This window comes from Talpa europaea (genome assembly GCF_964194135.1).
Source record: "Talpa europaea genome assembly, chromosome: 5".
NCBI classification, from domain to species: Eukaryota; Metazoa; Chordata; class Mammalia; order Eulipotyphla; family Talpidae; genus Talpa; species Talpa europaea.
The window spans coordinates 77256556-77274676 of record NC_140071.1 but is presented as its reverse complement, the minus strand read 5'-3'; positions in this window follow the sequence as shown (position 1 = coordinate 77274676).

Below are 18121 nucleotides of genomic sequence, written 5' to 3'. Positions count from 1 at the left end.
GCCAGGGACGAGCGGCGACCGCGGCCTCTTCCAAAACGGCAGGCACACAGGCCTGCGCGGCAAAAAGCCCCCGGCAAGGCAGCACCACTCAAAGGGGAAGGGTCCGCACCTGGCCCAGCAGCTCTTGATGAGACCGAGGCCCCGCCCCTGGCCGGAGCCTGACCCCGCCCACCCGATTCTGGCTGCGCACAGGTGCACTTCCTAGGGACGCCGCTAGGGGGCGCTGGTGAGGGGGTTCGGGGACCCTCAGCCCCCAACGGGCTAGGGCCACCCTTGCACCCATGGGGGTACCGGATTGTCCTCCCCCATGGGGGAACGGGGCCCCCTTGCCCTTCGCGAAAGCCCCAACCTTCCTCCCGGGGGAAGCCTGCACCTCCTCTCGCACTCACAGCCCCAGCGGCGGGGCCGTGCGCCCGCAGACGCCCTAGACGGAGGGCCGGGGTCCCCGTCAGGGGAGGGCACCCCCTGGAAGCCAGCGACGAGCGGCGACCGCGGCCTCTTCCAAAACGGCAGGCACACAGGCCTGCGAGGCAAAAAGCCCCCGGCAAGGCAGCACCACTCAAAGGGGAAGGGTCCGCACCTGGCCCAGCAGCTCTTGATGAGCCCCAGGCCCCGCCCCTGGCCGGAGCCTGACCCCGCCCACGCGATTCTGGCTGCGCACAGGTGCACTTCCTAGGGACGCCGCTAGGGGGCGCTGGTGAGGGGGTTCGGGGACCCTCAGCCCCCAACGGGCTGGGGCCACCCCTGCACCCATGGGGGTACGGGATTGTCTCCGCAATGTGGGGAACGGGGCCCCCTTCCCCTTCGCGAAGCCCCAACCTTCCTCCCGGGGCACGCCTGCACCCTCCACTCGCACTCACGTCCCCAGCGGCCGGGCCGTGCGCCCGCAGACGCCCTAGACGGAGGGCCGGGGTACCCGTCAGGGGAGGGCACCCCCTGGAAGCCAGGGACGAGCGGCGACCGCGGCCTCTTCCAAAACGGCAGGCACACAGGCCTGCGCGGCAAAAAGCCCCCGGCAAGGCAGCACCACTCAAAGGGGAAGGGTCCGCACCTGGCCCAGCAGCTCTTGATGAGCCCCAGGCCCCGCCCCTGGCCGGAGCCTTACCCCGCCCACCCGATTCTGGCTGCGCACAGGTGCACTTCCTAGGGACGCCGCTAGGGGGCGCTGGTGAGGGGGTTCGGGGACCCTCAGCCCCCAACGGGCTAGGGCCACCCTTGCACCCATGGGGGTACCGGATTGTCCTCCCCCATGGGGGAACGGGGCCCCCTTGCCCTTCGCGGAATCCCCAAACTTCCTCCCGGGGCACGCCTGCACCCTCCCCTCGCACTCACGGCCCCAGCGGCGAGGCCGTGCGCCCGTAGACGCCCTAGACGGAGGGCCGGGGTCCCCGTCTGCGGAGGGCACCCCCTGGAAGCCAGGGACGAGCGGCGAACGCGGCCTCTTCCAAAACGGCAGGCACACAGGCCTGCGCGGCAAAAAGCCCCCGGCAAGGCAGCACCACTCAAAGGGGAAGGGTCCGCACCTGGCCCAGCAGCTCTTGATGAGCCCCAGGCCCCGCCCCTGGCCGGAGCCTGACCCCGCCCACGCGATTCTGGCTGCGCACAGGTGCACTTCCTAGGGACGCCGCTAGGGGGCGCTGGTGAGGGGGTTCGGGGACCCTCAGCCCCCAACGGGCTGGGGCCACCCCTGCACCCATGGGGGTACGGGATTGTCTCCGCCATGTGGGGAACGGGGCCCCCTTCCCCTTCGCGAAGCCCCAACCTTCCTCCCGGGGCACGCCTGCACCCTCCACTCGCACTCACGGCCCCAGCGGCCGGGCCGTGCGCCCGCAGACGCCCTAGACGGAGGGCCGGGGTACCCGTCAGGGGAGGGCACCCCCTGGAAGCCAGGGACGAGCGGCGACCGCGGCCTCTTCCAAATCGGCAGGCACACAGGCCTGCGCGGCAAAAAGCCCCCGGCAAGGCAGCACCACTCAAAGGGGAAGGGTCCGCACCTGGCCCAGCAGCTCTTGATGAGCCCCAGGCCCCGCCCCTGACCGGAGCCTGACCCCGCTTACCCGACACTGGCTGCGCACAGGTGCACTTCCAAGGGACGCCGCTAGGGGGCGCTGGTGAGGGGGTTCGGGGACCCTCAGCCCCCAACGGGCTAGGGCCACCCCTGCACCCATGGGGGTAAGGGATTGTCTCCACCATGTGGGGAACGGGGCCCCCTTCCCCTTCGCGGAAGCCCCAACCTTCCTCCCGGGGCACGCCTGCACCCTCCCCTCGCACTCACAGCCCCAGCGGCGGGGCCGTGCGCCCGCAGACGCCCTAGACGGAGGGCCGGGGTCCCCGTCAGTGGAGGGCACCCCCTGGAAGCCAGGGACGAGCGGCGACCGCGGCCTCTTCCAAAACGGCAGGCACACAGGCCTGCGCGGCAAAAAGCCCCCGACAAGGCAGCACCACTCAAAGGGGAAGGGTCCGCACCTGGCCCAGCAGCTCTTGATGAGCCCCAGGCCCCGCCCCTGGCAGGAGCCTTACCCCGCCCACCCGATTCTGGCTGCGCACAGGTGCACTTCCTAGGGACGCCGCTAGGGGGCGCTGGTGAGGGGGTTCGGGGACCCTCAGCCCCCAACGGGCTAGGGCCACCCTTGCACCCATGGGGGTACCGCATTGTCCTCCCCCATGGGGGATCGGGGCCCCCTTGCCCTTCGCGGAAGCCCCAACCTTCCTCCCCGGGGGAAGCCTGCACCTCCTCTCCCACTCACAGCCCCAGCGGCGGGGCCGTGCGCCCGCAGACGCCCTAGAAGGAGTGCGGGGTCCCCGTCAGGGGAGGGCACCCCCTGGAAGCCAGGGACGAGCGGCGACCGCGGCCTCTTCCAAAACGGCAGGCACACAGGCCTACGCGGCAAAAAGCCCCCGGCAAGGCAGCACCACTCAAAGGGGAAGGGTCCGCTCCTGGCCCAGCAGCTCTTGATGAGCCCCAGGCCCTGCCCCTGGCCGGAGCCTGACCCCGCCCACCCGACTCTGGCTGCGCACAGGTGCACTTCCAAGGGCCGCCGCTAGGGGGCGCTGGTGAGAGGGTTCGGGGACCCTCAGCCCCCAACGGGCTGCGGCCACCCCTGCACCCATGGGGGTAGGGGTTGTCCTCCGCCATGGGGGAACGGGGCCCCCTTCCCCTTCGCGGAAGCCCCAACCTTCCTCCCGGGGCACGCCTGCACCCTCCCCTCGCACTCACGGCCCCTGCGGCGGGGCCGTGCGCCCGCAGACGCCCTAGACGGAGGGCCGGGGTCCCCGTCAGGGGAGGGCACCCCCTGGAAGCCAGGGACGAGCGGCGACCGCGGCCTCTTCCAAAACGGCAGGCACACAGGCCTGCGCGGCAAAAAGCCCCCGGCAAGGCAGCACCACTCAAAGGGGAAGGGTCCGCACCTGGCCCAGCAGCTCTTGATGAGCCCCAGGCCCCGCCCCTGGCCGGAGCCTGACCCCGCCCACCCGATTCTGGCTGCGCACAGGTGCACTTACTAGGGACGCCGCTAGGGGGCGCTGGTGAGGGGGTTCGGGGACCCTCAGCCCCCCACGGGCTAGGGCCACCCTTGCACCCATGGGGGTACCGGATTGTCCTCCCCCATGGGGGAAAGGGGCCCACTTGCCCTTCGCGGAAGCCCCAACCTTCCTCCCGGGGGAAGCCTGCACCTCCTCTCGCACTCACAGCCCCAGCGGCGGGGCCGTGCGCCCGCAGACGCCCTAGACGGAGGGCCGGGGTCCCCGTCAGGGGAGGGCACCCCCTGGAAGCCAGGGACGAGCGGCGACCGCGGCCTCTTCCAAAACGGCAGGCACACAGGCCTCCGCGGCAAAAAGCCCCCGGCAAGGCAGCACCACTCAAAGGGGAAGGGTCCGCACCTGGCCCAGCAGCTCTTGATGAGCCCCAGGCCTCGCCCCTGGCCGGAGCCTGACCCCGCCCACCCGATTCTGGCTGCGCACAGGTGCACTTCCTAGGGCCGCCGCTAGGGGGCGCTGGTGAGGGGGTTCGGGGACCCTCAGCCCCCAACGGGCTGCGGCCACCCCTGCACCCATGGGGGTACGGGTTGTCCTCCGCCATGGGGGAACGGGGCCCGATTGCCCTTCGCGGAAGCCCCAACCTTCCTCCCGGGGCACGCCTGCACCCTCCCCTCGCACTCACGGCCCCAGCGGCGAGGCCGTGCGCCCGCAGACGCCCTAGACGGAGGGCCGGGGTCCCCGTCTGGGGAGGGCAACCCCTGGAAGCCAGGGACGAGCGGCGACCGCGGCCTCTTCCAAAACGGCAGGCACACAGGCCTGCGCGGCAAAAAGCCCCCGGCAAGGCAGCACCACTCAAAGGGGAAGGGTCCGTAACTGGCCCAGCAGCTCTTGATGAGCCCCAGGCCCAGCCCCTGGCCGGAGCCTGACCCCGCCTACCCGAATCTGGCTGCGCACAGGTGCACTTCCAAGGGACGCCGCTTGGGGGCGCTGGTGAGGGGGTTCGGGGACCCTCAGCCCCCAACGGGCTGGGGCCACCCCTGCACCCATGGGGGTACGGGATTGTCTCCACCATGTGGGGAACGGGGCCCCCTTCCCCTTCGCGGAAACCCCAACCTTCCTCCCGAGTCACGCCTGCACCCTCCCCTCGCACTCACAGCCCCAGCGGCGGGGCCGTGCGCCCGCAGACGCCCTAGACGGAGGGCCGGGGTCCCCGTCAGGGGAGGGCACCCCCTGGAAGCCAGGGACGAGCGGCGACCGCGGCCTCTTCCAAAACGGCAGGCACACAGGCCTGCGCGGCAAAAAGCCCCCGGCAAGGCAGCACCACTCAAAGGGGAAGGGTCCGCACCTGGCCCAGCAGCTCTTGATGAGCCCCAGGCCCCGCCCCTGGCCGGAGCCTGACCCCGCCCACCCGATTCTGGCTGCGCACAGGTGCACTTCCTAGGGCCGCCGCTAGGGGGCGCTGGTGAGGGGGTTCGGGGACCCTCAGCCCACAACGGGCTAGGGCCACCCTTGCACCCATGGGGGTACCGGATTGTCCTCCGCCATGGGGGAACGGGGCCCCCTTGCCCTTCGCGAAAGCCCAACCTTCCTCCCGGGGGAAGCCTGCACCTCCTCTCGCACTCACAGCCCCAGCGGCGGGGCCGTGCGCCCGCAGACGCCCTAGACGGAGTGCCGGGGTCCCCGTCAGGGGAGGGCACCCCCTGGAAGCCAGGGACGAGCGGCGACCGCGGCCTCTTCCAAAACGGCAGGCACACAGGCCTGCGCGGCAAAAAGCCCCGGGCAAGGCAGCACCACTCAAAGGGGAAGGGTCCGCACCTGGCCCAGCAGCTCTTGATGAGCCCCAGGCCCCGCCCATGGCCGGAGCCTGACCCCGCCCACCCGACTCTGGCTGCGCACAGGTGCACTTCCAAGGGCCGCCGCTAGGGGGCGCTGGTGAGGGGGTTCGGGGACCCTCAGCCCCCACCGGGCTGGGGCCACCCCTGCACCCATGGGGGTACGGGATTGTCTCCGCCATGTGGGGAACGGGGCCCTCTTCCCCTTCGCGGAAGCCCCAACCTTCCTCCCGGGGCACGCCTGCACCCTCCACTCGCACTCACGGCCCCAGCGGCGGGGCCGTGCGCCCGCAGACGCCCTAGAAGGAGGGCCGGGGTCCCCGTCAGGGGAGGGCACCCCCTGGAAGCCAGGGACTAGCGGCGACCGCGGCCTCTTCCAAAACGGCAGGCACACAGGCCTGCGCGGCAAAAAGCCCCCGGCAAGGCAGCACCACTCAAAGGGGAAGGGTCCGCACCTGGCCCAGCAGCTCTTGATGAGCCCCAGGCCCCGCCCCTGGCCGGAGCCTGACCCCGCCCACCCGACTCTGGCTGCGCACAGGTGCACTTCCTAGGGCCGCCGCTAGGGGGCGCTGGTGAGGGGGTTCGGAGACCCTCAGCCCCCAACGGGCTGCGGCCACCCCTGCACCCATGGGGGTACGGGTTGTCCTCCGCCATGGGGGAACGGGGCCCGCTTGCCCTTCGCGGAAGCCCCAACCTTCCTCCCGGGGCACGCCTGCAACCTCCCCTCGCACTCACGGCCCCAGCGGCGAAGCCGTGCGCCCGCAGACGCCCTAGACGGAGGGCCGGCGTCCCCGTCTGGGGAGGGCAACCCCTGGAATCCAGGGACGAGCGGCGACCGCGGCCTCTTCCAAAACGGCAGGCACACAGGCCTGCGCGGCAAAAAGCCCCCGGCAAGGCAGCACCACTCAAAGGGGAAGGGTCCGTACCTGGCCCAGCAGCTCTTGATGAGCCCCAGGCCCCGCCCCTGGCCGGAGCCTGACCCCGCCTACCCGACTCTGGCTGCGCACAGGTGCACTTCCAAGGGACGCCGCTAGGGGGCGCTGGTGAGGGGGTTCGGGGACCCTCAGCCCCCAACGGGCTGGGGCCACCCCTGCACCCATGGGGGTACGGGATTGTCTCCACCATGTGGGGAACGGGGCCCCCTTCCCCTTCGCGGAAGCCCCAACCTTCCTCCCGGGGCACGCCTGCACCCTCCCCTCGCACTCACAGCCCCAGCGGCGGGGCCGTGCGCCCGCAGACGCCCTAGACGGAGGGCCGGGGTCCCCGTCAGGGGAGGGCACCCCCTGGAAGCCAGAGACGAGCGGCGACCGCGGCCTCTTCCACAACGGCAGGCACACAGGCCTGCGCGGCAAAAAGCCCCCGGCAAGGCAGCACCACTCAAAGGGGAAGGGTCCGCACCTGGCCCAGCAGCTCTTGATGAGCCCCAGGCCCCGCCCCTGGCCGGAGCCTGACCCCGCCCACCCAATTCTGGCTGCGCACAGGTGCACTTCCTAGGGACGCCGCTAGGGGGCGCTGGTGAGGGGGTTCGGGGACCCTCAGCCCCCAACGGGCTAGGGCCACCCTTGCACCCATGGGGGTACCGGATTGTCCTCCGCCATGGGGGAACGGGGCCCCCTTGCCCTTCGCGAAAGCCCCAACCTTCCTCCCGGGGGAAGCCTGCACCTCCTCTCGCACTCACAGCCCCAGCGGCGGGGCCGTGCGCCCGCAGACGCCCTAGACGGAGTGCCGGGGTCCCCGTCAGGGGAGGGCACCCTCTGGAAGCCAGGGACGAGCGGCGACCGCGGCCTCTTCCAAAACGGCAGGCACACAGGCCTGCGCGGCAAAAAGCCCCGGGCAAGGCAGCACCACTCAAAGGGGAATGGTCCGCACCTGGCCCAGCAGCTCTTGATGAGCCCCAGGCCCCGCCCCTGGCCGGAGACTGACCCCGCCCACCCGACTCTGGCTGCGCACAGGTGCACTTCCTAGGGCCGCCGCTAGGGGGCGCTTGTGAGGGGGTTCGGGGACCCTCAGCCCCCAACGGGCTGCGGCCACCCCTGCACCCATGGGGGTACGGGTTGTCCTCCGCCATGGGGGAACGGGGCCCCCTTCCCCTTCGCGGAAGCCCCAACCTTCCTCCCGGGGCACGCCTGCACCCTCCCCTCGCACTCACGGCCCCAGCGGCGGGGCCGTGCGCCCGTAGACGCCCTAGACGGAGGGCCGGGGTCCCCATCAGGGGAGGGCACCCCCTGGAAGCCAGGGACGAGCGGCGACCGCGGCCTCTTCCAAAACGGCAGGCACACAGGCCTGCGCGGGAAAAAGCCCCCGGCAAGGCAGCACCACTCAAAGGGGAAGGGTCCGCACCTGGCCCAGCAGCTCTTGATGAGCCCCAGGCCCCGCCCCTGGCCGGAGCCTGACCCCGCCCACCCGATTTTGGCTGCGCACAGGTGCACTTCCTAGGGACGCCGCTAGGGGGCGCTGGTGAGGGGGTTCGGGGACCCTCAGCCCCCAACGGGCTGGGGCCACCCCTGCACCCATGGGGGTACGGGATTGTCTCCGCCATGTGGGGAACGGTGCCCCCTTCCCCTTCGCGGAAGCCCCAACCTTCCTCCCGGGGCACGCCTGCACCCTCCACTCGCACTCACGGCCCCAGCGGCGGGGCCGTGCGCCCGCAGACGCCCTAGACGGAGGGCCGGGGTCCCCGTCAGGGGAGGGCACGCCCTGGAAGCCAGGGACGAGCGGCGACCGCGGCCTCTTCCAAAACGGCAGGCACACAGGCCTGCGCGGCAAAAAGCCCCGGGCAAGGCAGCACCACTCAAAGGGGAAGGGTCCGCACCTGGCCCAGCAGCTCTTGATGAGCCCCAGGCCCCGCCCCTGGCCGGAGCCTGACCCCGCCCACCCGACTCTGGCTGTGCACAGGTGCACTTCCTAGGGCCGCCGCTAGGGGGCGCTGGTGAGGGGGTTCGGGGATACTCAGCCCCCAACGGGCTGCGGCCACCCCTGCACCCATGGGGGTACGGGTTGTCCTCCGCCATGGGGGAACGGGGCCCGCTTGCCCTTCGCGGAAGCCCCAACCTTCCTCCCGGGGCACGCCTGCAACCTCCCCTCGCACTCACGGCCCCAGCGGCGAAGCCGTGCGCCCGCAGACGCCCTAGACGGAGGGCCGGCGTCCCCGTCTGGGGAGGGCAACCCCTGGAAGCCAGGGACGAGCGGCGACCGCGGCCTCTTCCAAAACGGCAGGCACACAGGCCTGCGCGGCAAAAAGCCCCCGGCAAGGCAGCACCACTCAAAGGGGAAGGGTCCGTACCTGGCCCAGCAGCTCTTGATGAGCCCCAGGCCCCGCCCCTGGCCGGAGCCTGACCCCGCCTACCCGCCTCTCGCTGCGCACAGGTGCACTTCCAAGGGACTCCGCTAGGGGGCGCTGGTGAGGGGTTTCGGGGACCCTCAGCCCCCAACGGGCTGGGGCCACACCTGCACCCATGGGGGTACGGGATTGTCTCCACCATGTGGGGAACGGGGCCCCCTTCCCCTTCGCGGAAGCCCCAACCTTCCTCCCGGGGCAAGCCTGCACCCTCCCCTCGCACTCACAGCCCCAGCGGCGGGGCCGTGCGCCCGCAGACGCCCTAGACGGAGGGCCGGGGTCCCCGTCAGGGGAGGGCACCCCCTGGAAGCCAGGGACGAGCGGCGACCGCGGCCTCTTCCAAAACGGCAGGCACACAGGCCTGCGCGGCAAAAAGCCCCAGGCAAGGCAGCACCACTCAAAGGGGAAGGGTCCGCACCTGGCCCAGCAGCTCTTGATGAGCCCCAGGCCCCGCCCCTGGCCGGAGCCTGACCCCGCCCACCCGATTCTGGCTGCGCACAGGTGCACTTCCTAGGGACGCCGCTAGGGGGCGCTGGTGAGGGGGTTCGGGGACCCTCAGCCCCCAACGGGCTAGGGCCACCCTTGCACCCATGGGGGTACCGGATTGTCCTCCGCCATGGGGGAACGGGGCCCCCTTGCCCTTCGCGAAAGCCCCAACCTTCCTCCCGGGGGAAGCCTGCACCTCCTCTCGCACTCACAGCCCCAGCGGCGGGGCCGTGCGCCCGCAGACGCCCTAGACGGAGTGCCGGGGTCCCCGTCAGGGGAGGACACCCCCTGGAAGCCAGGGACGAGCGGCGACCGCGGCCTCTTCCAAAACGGCAGGCACACAGGCCTGCGCGGCAAAAAGCCCCGGGCAAGGCAGCACCACTCAAAGGGGAAGGGTCCGCACCTGGCCCAGCAGCTCTTGATGAGCCCCAGGCCCCGCCCCTGGCCGGAGCCTGACCCCGCCCACCCGACTCTGGCTGTGCACAGGTGCACTTCCTAGGGCCGCCGCTAGGGGGCGCTGGTGAGGGGGTTCGGGGACACTCAGCCCCCAACGGGCTGCGGCCACCCCTGCACCCATGGGGGTACGGGTTGTCCTCCGCCATGGGGGAACGGTGCCCCCTTCCCCTTCGCGGAAGCCCCAAACTTCCTCCCGGGGCACGCCTGCATTCTCCCCTCGCACTCACGGCCCCAGCGGCGGGGCCGTGCGCCCGCAGACGCACTAGACGGAGGGCCGGGGTACCCGTCAGGGGAGGGCACCCCCTGGAAGCCAGGGACGAGCGGCGACCGCGGCCTCTTCCAAATCGGCAGGCACACAGGCCTGCGCGGCAAAAAGCCCCCGGCAAGGCAGCACCACTCAAAGGGGAAGGGTCCGCACCTGGCCCAGCAGCTCTTGATGAGCCCCAGGCCACGCCCCTGGCCGGAGCCTGACCCCGCCCACCCGATTCTGGCTGCGCAGAGGTGCACTTCCAAGGGCCGCCGCTAGGGGGCGCTGGTGAGGGGGTTCGGGGACCCTCAGCCCCCAACGGGCTGGGGCCACCCCTGCACCCATGGGGGTACGGGATTGTCTCCGCCATGTGGGGAACGGGGCCCCCTTCCCCTTCGCGAAGCCCCAACCTTCCTCCCGGGGCACGCCTGCACCCTCCACTCGCACTCACGGCCCCAGCGGCCGGGCCGTGCGCCCGCAGACGCCCTAGACGGAGGGCCGGGGTACCCGTCAGGGGAGGGCACCCCCTGGAAGCCAGGGACGAGCGGCGACCGCGGCCTCTTCCAAATCGGCAGGCACACAGGCCTGCGCGGCAAAAAGCCCCCGGCAAGGCAGCACCACTCAAAGGGGAAGGGTCCGCACCTGGCCCAGCAGCTCTTGATGAGCCCCAGGCCCCGCCCCTGACCGGAGCCTGACCCCGCTTACCCGACTCTGGCTGCGCACAGGTGCACTTCCAAGGGACGCCGCTAGGGGGCGCTGGTGAGGGGGTTCGGGGACCCTCAGCCCCCAACGGGCTAGGGCCACCCCTGCACCCATGGGGGTAAGGGATTGTCTCCACCATGTGGGGAACGGGGCCCCCTTCCCCTTCGCGGAAGCCCCAACCTTCCTCCCGGGGCAAGCCTGCACCCTCCCCTCGCACTCACGGCCCCAGCGGCGGGGCCGTGCGCCCGCAGACGCCCTAGACGGAGGGCCGGGGTCCCCGTCAGTGGAGGGCACCCCCTGGAAGCCAGGGACGAGCGGCGACCGCGGCCTCTTCCAAAACGGCAGGCACACAGGCCTGCGCGGCAAAAAGCCCCCGGCAAGGCAGCACCACTCAAAGGGGAAGGGTCCGCACCTGGCCCAGCAGCTCTTGATGAGCCCCAGGCCCCGCCCCTGGCAGGAGACTTACCCCGCCCACCCGATTCTGGCTGCGCACAGGTGCACTTCCTAGGGACGCCGCTAGGGGGCGCTGGTGAGGGGGTTCGGGGACCCTCAGCCCCCAACGGGCTAGGGCCACCCTTGCACCCATGGGGGTACCGGATTGTCCTCCCCCATGGGGGATCGGGGCCCCCTTGCCCTTCGCGGAAGCCCCAACCTTCCTCCCGGGGGAAGCCTGCACCTCCTCTCGCACTCATAGCCCCAGCGTCGGGGCCGTGCGCCCACAGACGCCCTAGACGGAGGGCCGGGGTCCCCGTCTGGGGAGGGCACCCCCTGGAAGCCAGGGACGAGCGGCGACCGCGGCCTCTTCCAAAACGGCAGGCACACAGGCCTGCGCGGCAAAAAGCCCCGGGCAAGGCAGCACCACTCAAAGGGGAAGGGTCTGCACCTGGCCCAGCAGCTCTTGATGAGCCCCAGGCCCCGCCCCTGGCCGGAGCCTGACCCCGCCCACCCGACTCTGGCTGCGCACAGGTGCACTTCCAAGGGCCGCCGCTAGGGGGCGCTGGTGAGGGGGTTCGGGGACACTCAGCCCCCAATGGGCTGCGGCCACCCCTGCACTCATGGGGGTACGGGTTGTCCTCCGCCATGGGGGAACGGGGCCCCCTTCCCCTTCGCGGAAGCCCCAACCGTCCTCCCGGGGCACGCCTGCACCCTCCCCTCGCACTCACGGCCCCAGCGGCGAGGCCGTGCGCCCGCAGACGCCCTAGACGGAGGGCCGGGGTCCCCGTCTGGGGAGGGCACCCCCTGGAAGCCAGGGACGAGCGGCGACCGCGGCCTCTTCCAAAACGGCATGCACACAGGCCTGCGCGGCAAAAAGCCCCCGGCAAGGCAGCACCACTCAAAGGGGAAGGGTCCGCACCTGGCCCAGCAGCTCTTGATGAGCCCCAGGCCCCGCCCATGGCCGGAGCCTGACCCCGCCCACCCGACTCTGGCTGCGCACAGGTGCACTTCCAAGGGCCGCCGCTAGGGGGCGCTGGTGAGGGGGTTCGGGGACCCTCAGCCACCACCGGGCTGGGGCCACCCCTGCACCCATGGGGGTACGGGATTGTCTCCGCCATGTGGGCAACGGGACCCTCTTCCCCTTCGCGGAAGCCCCAACCTTCCTCCCGGGGCACGCCTGCACCCTCCACTCGCACTCACGGCCCCAGCGGCGGGGCCGTGCGCCCGCAGACGCCCTAGAAGGAGTGCGGGGTCCCCGTCAGGGGAGGGCACCCCCTGGAAGCCAGGGACGAGCGGCGACCGCGGCCTCTTCCAAAACGGCAGGCACACAGGCCTACGCGGCAAAAAGCCCCCGGCAAGGCAGCACCACTCAAAGGGGAAGGGTCCGCTCCTGGCCCAGCAGCTCTTGATGAGCCCCAGGCCCTGCCCCTGGCCGGAGCCTGACCCCGCCCACCCGACTCTGGCTGCGCAAAGGTGCACTTCCAAGGGCCGCCGCTAGGGGGCGCTGGTGAGGGGGTTCGGGGACCCTCAGCCCCCAACGGGCTGCGGCCACCCCTGCACCCATGGGGGTAGGGGTTGTCCTCCGCCATGGGGGAACGGGGCCCCCTTCCCCTTCGCGGAAGCCCCAACCTTCCTCCCGGGGCACGCCTGCACCCTCCCCTCGCACTCACGGCCCCTGCGGCGGGGCCGAGCGCCCGCAGACGCCCTAGACGGAGGGCCGGGGTCCCCGTCAGGGGAGGGCACCCCCTGGAAGCCAGGGACGAGCGGCGACCGCGGCCTCTTCCAAAACGGCAGGCACACAGGCCTGCGCGGCAAAAAGCCCCCGGCAAGGCAGCACCACTCAAAGGGGAAGGGTCCGCACCTGGCCCAGCAGCTCTTGATGAGCCCCAGGCCCCGCCCCTGGCCGGAGCCTGACCCCGCCCACCCGATTCTGGCTGCGCACAGGTGCACTTCCTAGGGACGCCGCTAGGGGGCGCTGGTGAGGGGGTTCGGGGACCCTCAGCCCCCCACGGGCTAGGGCCACCCTTGCACCCATGGGGGTACCGGATTGTCCTCCCCCATGGGGGAACGGGGCCCCCTTGCCCTTCGCGGAAGCCCCAACCTTCCTCCCGGGGGAAGCCTGCACCTCCTCTCGCACTCACAGCCCCAGCGGCGGGGCCGTGCGCCCGCAGACGCCCTAGACGGAGGGCCGGGGTCCCCGTCAGGGGAGGGCACCCCCTGGAAGCCAGGGACGAGCGGCGACCGCGGCCTCTTCCAAAACGGCAGGCACACAGGCCTCCGCGGCAAAAAGCCCCCGGCAAGGCAGCACCACTCAAAGGGGAAGGGTCCGCACCTGGCCCAGCAGCTCTTGATGAGCCCCAGGCCTCGCCCCTGGCCGGAGCCTGACCCCGCCCACCCGATTCTGGCTGCGCACAGGTGCACTTCCTAGGGCCGCCGCTAGGGGGCGCTGGTGAGGGGGTTCGGGGACCCTCAGCCCCCAACGGGCTGCGGCCACCCCTGCACCCATGGGGGTACGGGTTGTCCTCCGCCATGGGGGAACGGGGCCCGCTTGCCCTTCGCGGAAGCCCCAACCTTCCTCCCGGGGCACGCCTGCACCCTCCCCTCGCACTCACGGCCCCAGCGGCGAGGCCGTGCGCCCGCAGACGCCCTAGACGGAGGGCCGGGGTCCCCGTCTGGGGAGGGCAACCCCTGGAAGCCAGGGACGAGCGGCGACCGCGGCCTCTTCCAAAACGGCAGGCACACAGGCCTGCGCGGCAAAAAGCCCCCGGCAAGGCAGCACCACTCAAAGGGGAAGGGTCCGTAACTGGCCCAGCAGCACTTGATGAGCCCCAGGCCCCGCCCCTGGCCGGAGCCTGACCCCGCCTACCCGACTCTGGCTGCGCACAGTTGCACTTCCAAGGGACGCCGCTTGGGGGCGCTGGTGAGGGGGTTCGGGGACCCTCAGCCCCCAACGGGCTGGGGCCACCCCTGCACCCATGGGGGTACGGGATTGTCTCCACCATGTGGGGAACGGGGCCCCCTTCCCCTTCGCGGAAACCCCAACCTTCCTCCCGAGTCACGCCTGCACCCTCCCCTCGCACTCACAGCCCCAGCGGCGGGGCCGTGCGCCCGCAGACGCCCTAGACGGAGGGCCGGGGTCCCCGTCAGGGGAGGGCACCCCCTGGAAGCCAGGGACGAGCGGCGACCGCGGCCTCTTCCAAAACGGCAGGCACACAGGCCTGCGCGGCAAAAAGCCCCCGGCAAGGCAGCACCACTCAAAGGGGAAGGGTCCGCACCTGGCCCAGCAGCTCTTGATGAGCCCCAGGCCCCGCCCCTGGCCGGAGCCTGACCCCGCCCACCCGATTCTGGCTGCGCACAGGTGCACTTCCTAAGGACGCCGCTAGGGGGCGCTGGTGAGGGGGTTCGGGGACCCTCAGCCCACAACGGGCTAGGGCCACCCTTGCACCCATGGGGGTACCGGATTGTCCTCCGCCATGGGGGAACGGGGCCCCCTTGCCCTTCGCGAAAGCCCAACCTTCCTCCCGGGGGAAGCCTGCACCTCCTCTCGCACTCACAGCCCCAGCGGCGGGGCCGTGCGCCCGCAGACGCCCTAGACGGAGTGCCGGGGTCTCCGTCAGGGGAGGGCACCCCCTGGAAGCCAGGGACGAGCGGCGACCGCGGCCTCTTCCAAAACGGCAGGCACACAGGCCTGCGCGGCAAAAAGCCCCCGGCAAGGCAGCACCACTCAAAGGGGAAGGGTCCGCACCTGGCCCAGCAGCTCTTGATGAGCCCCAGGCCCCGCCCCTGGCCGGAGCCTGACCCCGCCCACCCGACTCTGGCTGCGCACAGGTGCACTTCCTAGGGCCGCCGCTAGGGGGCGCTGGTGAGGGGGTTCGGAGACCCTCAGCCCCCAACGGGCTGCGGCCACCCCTGCACCCATGGGGGTACGGGTTGTCCTCCGCCATGGGGGAACGGGGCCCGCTTGCCCTTCGCGGAAGCCCCAACCTTCCTCCCGGGGCACGCCTGCAACCTCCCCTCGCACTCACGGCCCCAGCGGCGAAGCCGTGCGCCCGCAGACGCCCTAGACGGAGGGCCGGCGTCCCCGTCTGGGGAGGGCAACCCCTGGAAGCCAGGGACGAGCGGCGACCGCGGCCTCTTCCAAAACGGCAGGCACACAGGCCTGCGCGGCAAAAAGCCCCCGGCAAGGCAGCACCACTCAAAGTGGAAGGGTCCGTATCTGGCCCAGCAGCTCTTGATGAGCCCCAGGCCCCGCCCCTGGCCGGAGCCTGGCCCCGCCTACCCGCCTCTGGCTGCGCACAGGTGCACTTCCAAGGGACTCCGCTAGGGGGCGCTGGTGAGGGGTTTCGGGGACCCTCAGCCCCCAACGGGCTGGGGCCACACCTGCACCCATGGGGGTACGGGATTGTCTCCACCATGTGGGGAACGGGGCCCCCTTCCCCTTCGCGGAAGCCCCAACCTTCCTCCCGGGGCACGCCTGCACCCTCCCCTCGCACTCACAGCCCCAGCGGCGGGGCCGTGCGCCCGCAGACGCCCTAGACGGAGGGCCGGGGTCCCCGTCAGGGGAGGGCACCCCCTGGAAGCCAGGGACGAGCGGCGACCGCGGCCTCTTCCAAAACGGCAGGCACACAGGCCTGCGCGGCAAAAAGCCCCAGGCAAGGCAGCACCACTCAAAGGGGAAGGGTCCGCACCTGGCCCAGCAGCTCTTGATGAGCCCCAGGCCCCGCCCCTGGCCGGAGCCTGACCCCGCCCACCCGATTCTGGCTGCGCACAGGTGCACTTCCTAGGGACGCCGCTAGGGGGCGCTGGTGAGGGGGTTCGGGGACCCTCAGCCCCCAACGGGCTAGGGCCACCCTTGCACCCATGGGGGTACCGGATTGTCCTCCGCCATGGGGGAACGGGGCCCCCTTGCCCTTCGCGAAAGCCCCAACCTTCCTCCCGGGGGAAGCCTGCACCTCCTCTCGCACTCACAGCCCCTGCGGCGGGGCCGTGCGCCCGCAGACGCCCTAGACGGAGTGCCGGGGTCCCCGTCAGGGGAGGACACCCCCTGGAAGCCAGGGACGAGCGGCGACCGCGGCCTCTTCCAAAACGGCAGGCACACAGGCCTGCGCGGCAAAAAGCCCCGGGCAAGGCAGCACCACTCAAAGGGGAAGGGTCCGCACCTGGCCCAGCAGCTCTTGATGAGCCCCAGGCCCCGCCCCTGGCCGGAGCCTGACCCCGCCCACCCGACTCTGGCTGTGCACAGGTGCACTTCCTAGGGCCGCCGCTAGGGGGCGCTGGTGAGGGGGTTCGGGGACCCTCAGCCTCCAACGGGCTAGGGCCACCCTTGCACCCATGGGGGTACGGGTTGTCCTCCGCCATGGGGGAACGGGGCCCCCTTCCCCTTCGCGGAAGCCCCAACCTTCCTCCCGGCGCACGCCTGCACCCTCCCCTCGCACTCACGGCCCCAGCGGCGAGGCCGTGCGCCCGCAGACGCCCTAGACGGAGGGCCGGGGTCCCCGTCTGGGGAGGGCACCCCCTGGAATCCAGGGACGAGCGGCGACCGCGGCCTCTTCCAAAACGGCAGGCACACAGGCCTGCGCGGCAACAAGCCCCCAGCAAGGCAGCACCACTCAAAGGGGAAGGGTCCGTACCTGGCCCAGCAGCTCTTGATGAGCCCCAGGCCCCGCCCCTGGCCGGAGCCTGACCCCGCCCACCACACTCTGGCTGCGCACAGGTGCACTTCCAAGGGCCGCCGCTAGGGCGCGCTGGTGAGGGGGTTCGGTGACCCTCAGCCCCCACCGGGCTGGGGCCACCCCTGCACCCATGGGGGTACGGGATTGTCTCCGCCATGTGGGGAACGAGGCCCTCTTCCCCTTCGCGGAAGCCCCAACCTTCCTCCCGGGGCACGCCTGCACCCTCCACTCGCACTCACGGCCCCAGCGGCGGGGCCGTGCGCCCGCAGACGCCCTAGAAGGAGGGCCGGGGTCCCCGTCAGGGGAGGGCACCCCCTGGAAGTCAGGGACGAGCGGCGACCGCGGCCTCTTTCAAAACGGCAGGCACACAGGCCTGCGCGGCAAAAAGCCCCCGGCAAGGCAGCACCACTCAAAGGGGAAGGGTCCGCACCTGGCCCAGCAGCTCTTGATGAGCCCCAGGCCCCGCCCCTGGCCGGAGCCTGACACAGCCCACCCGATTCTGGCTGCGCACAGGTGCACTTCCTATGGACGCCGCTAGGGGGCGCTGGTGAGGGGGTTCGGGGACCCTCAGCCCCCAAAGGGCTAGGGCTACCCTTGCACCCATGGGGGTACCGGATTGTCCTCCCCCATGGGGGAACGGGGCCCCCTTGCCCTTCGCGGAAGCCCCAACTTTCCTCCCGGGGGAAGCCTGCACCTCCTCTCGCACTCACAGCCCCAGCGGCGGGGCCGTGCGCCCGCAGACGCCCTAGACGGAGGGCCGGGGTCCCCGTCAGGGGAGGGCACCCCCTGGAAGCCAGGGACGAGCGGCGACCGCGGCCTCTTCCAAAACGGCAGGCACACAGGCCTGCGCGGCAAAAAGCCCCGGGCAAGGCAGCACCACTCAAAGGGGAAGGGTCCGCACCTGGCCCAGCAGCTCTTGATGAGCCCCAGGCCCCGCCCCTGGCCGGAGCCTGACCCCGCCCACCCGACTCTGGCTGCGCACAGGTGCACTTCCTAGGGACGCCGCTAGGGGGCGCTGGTGAGGGGGTTCGGGGACCCTCAGCCCCCAACGGGCTGCGGCCACCCCTGCACCCATGGGGGTACGGGTTGTCCTCCGCCATGGGGGAACGGGGCCCCCTTCCCCTTCGCGGAAGCCCCAACCTTCCTCCCGGGGCACGCCTGCACCTCCCCTCGCACTCACGGCCCCAGCGGAGGGGCCGTGCGCCCGCAGACGCCCTAGACGGATGGCCGGTGTCCCCGTCAGGGGAGGGCACCCCCTGGAAGCCAGGGACGAGCGGCGACCGCGGCCTCTTCCAAAACGGCAGGCACACTGGCCTGCGCGGCAAAAAGCCCCCGGCAAGGCAGCACCACTCAAAGGGGAAGGGTCCGCACCTGGCCCAGCAGCTCTTGATGAGCCCCAGGCCCCGCCCCTGGCCGGAGCCTGACCCCGCCCACCCGATTCTGGCTGCGCACAGGTGCACTTCCTAGGGACGCCGCT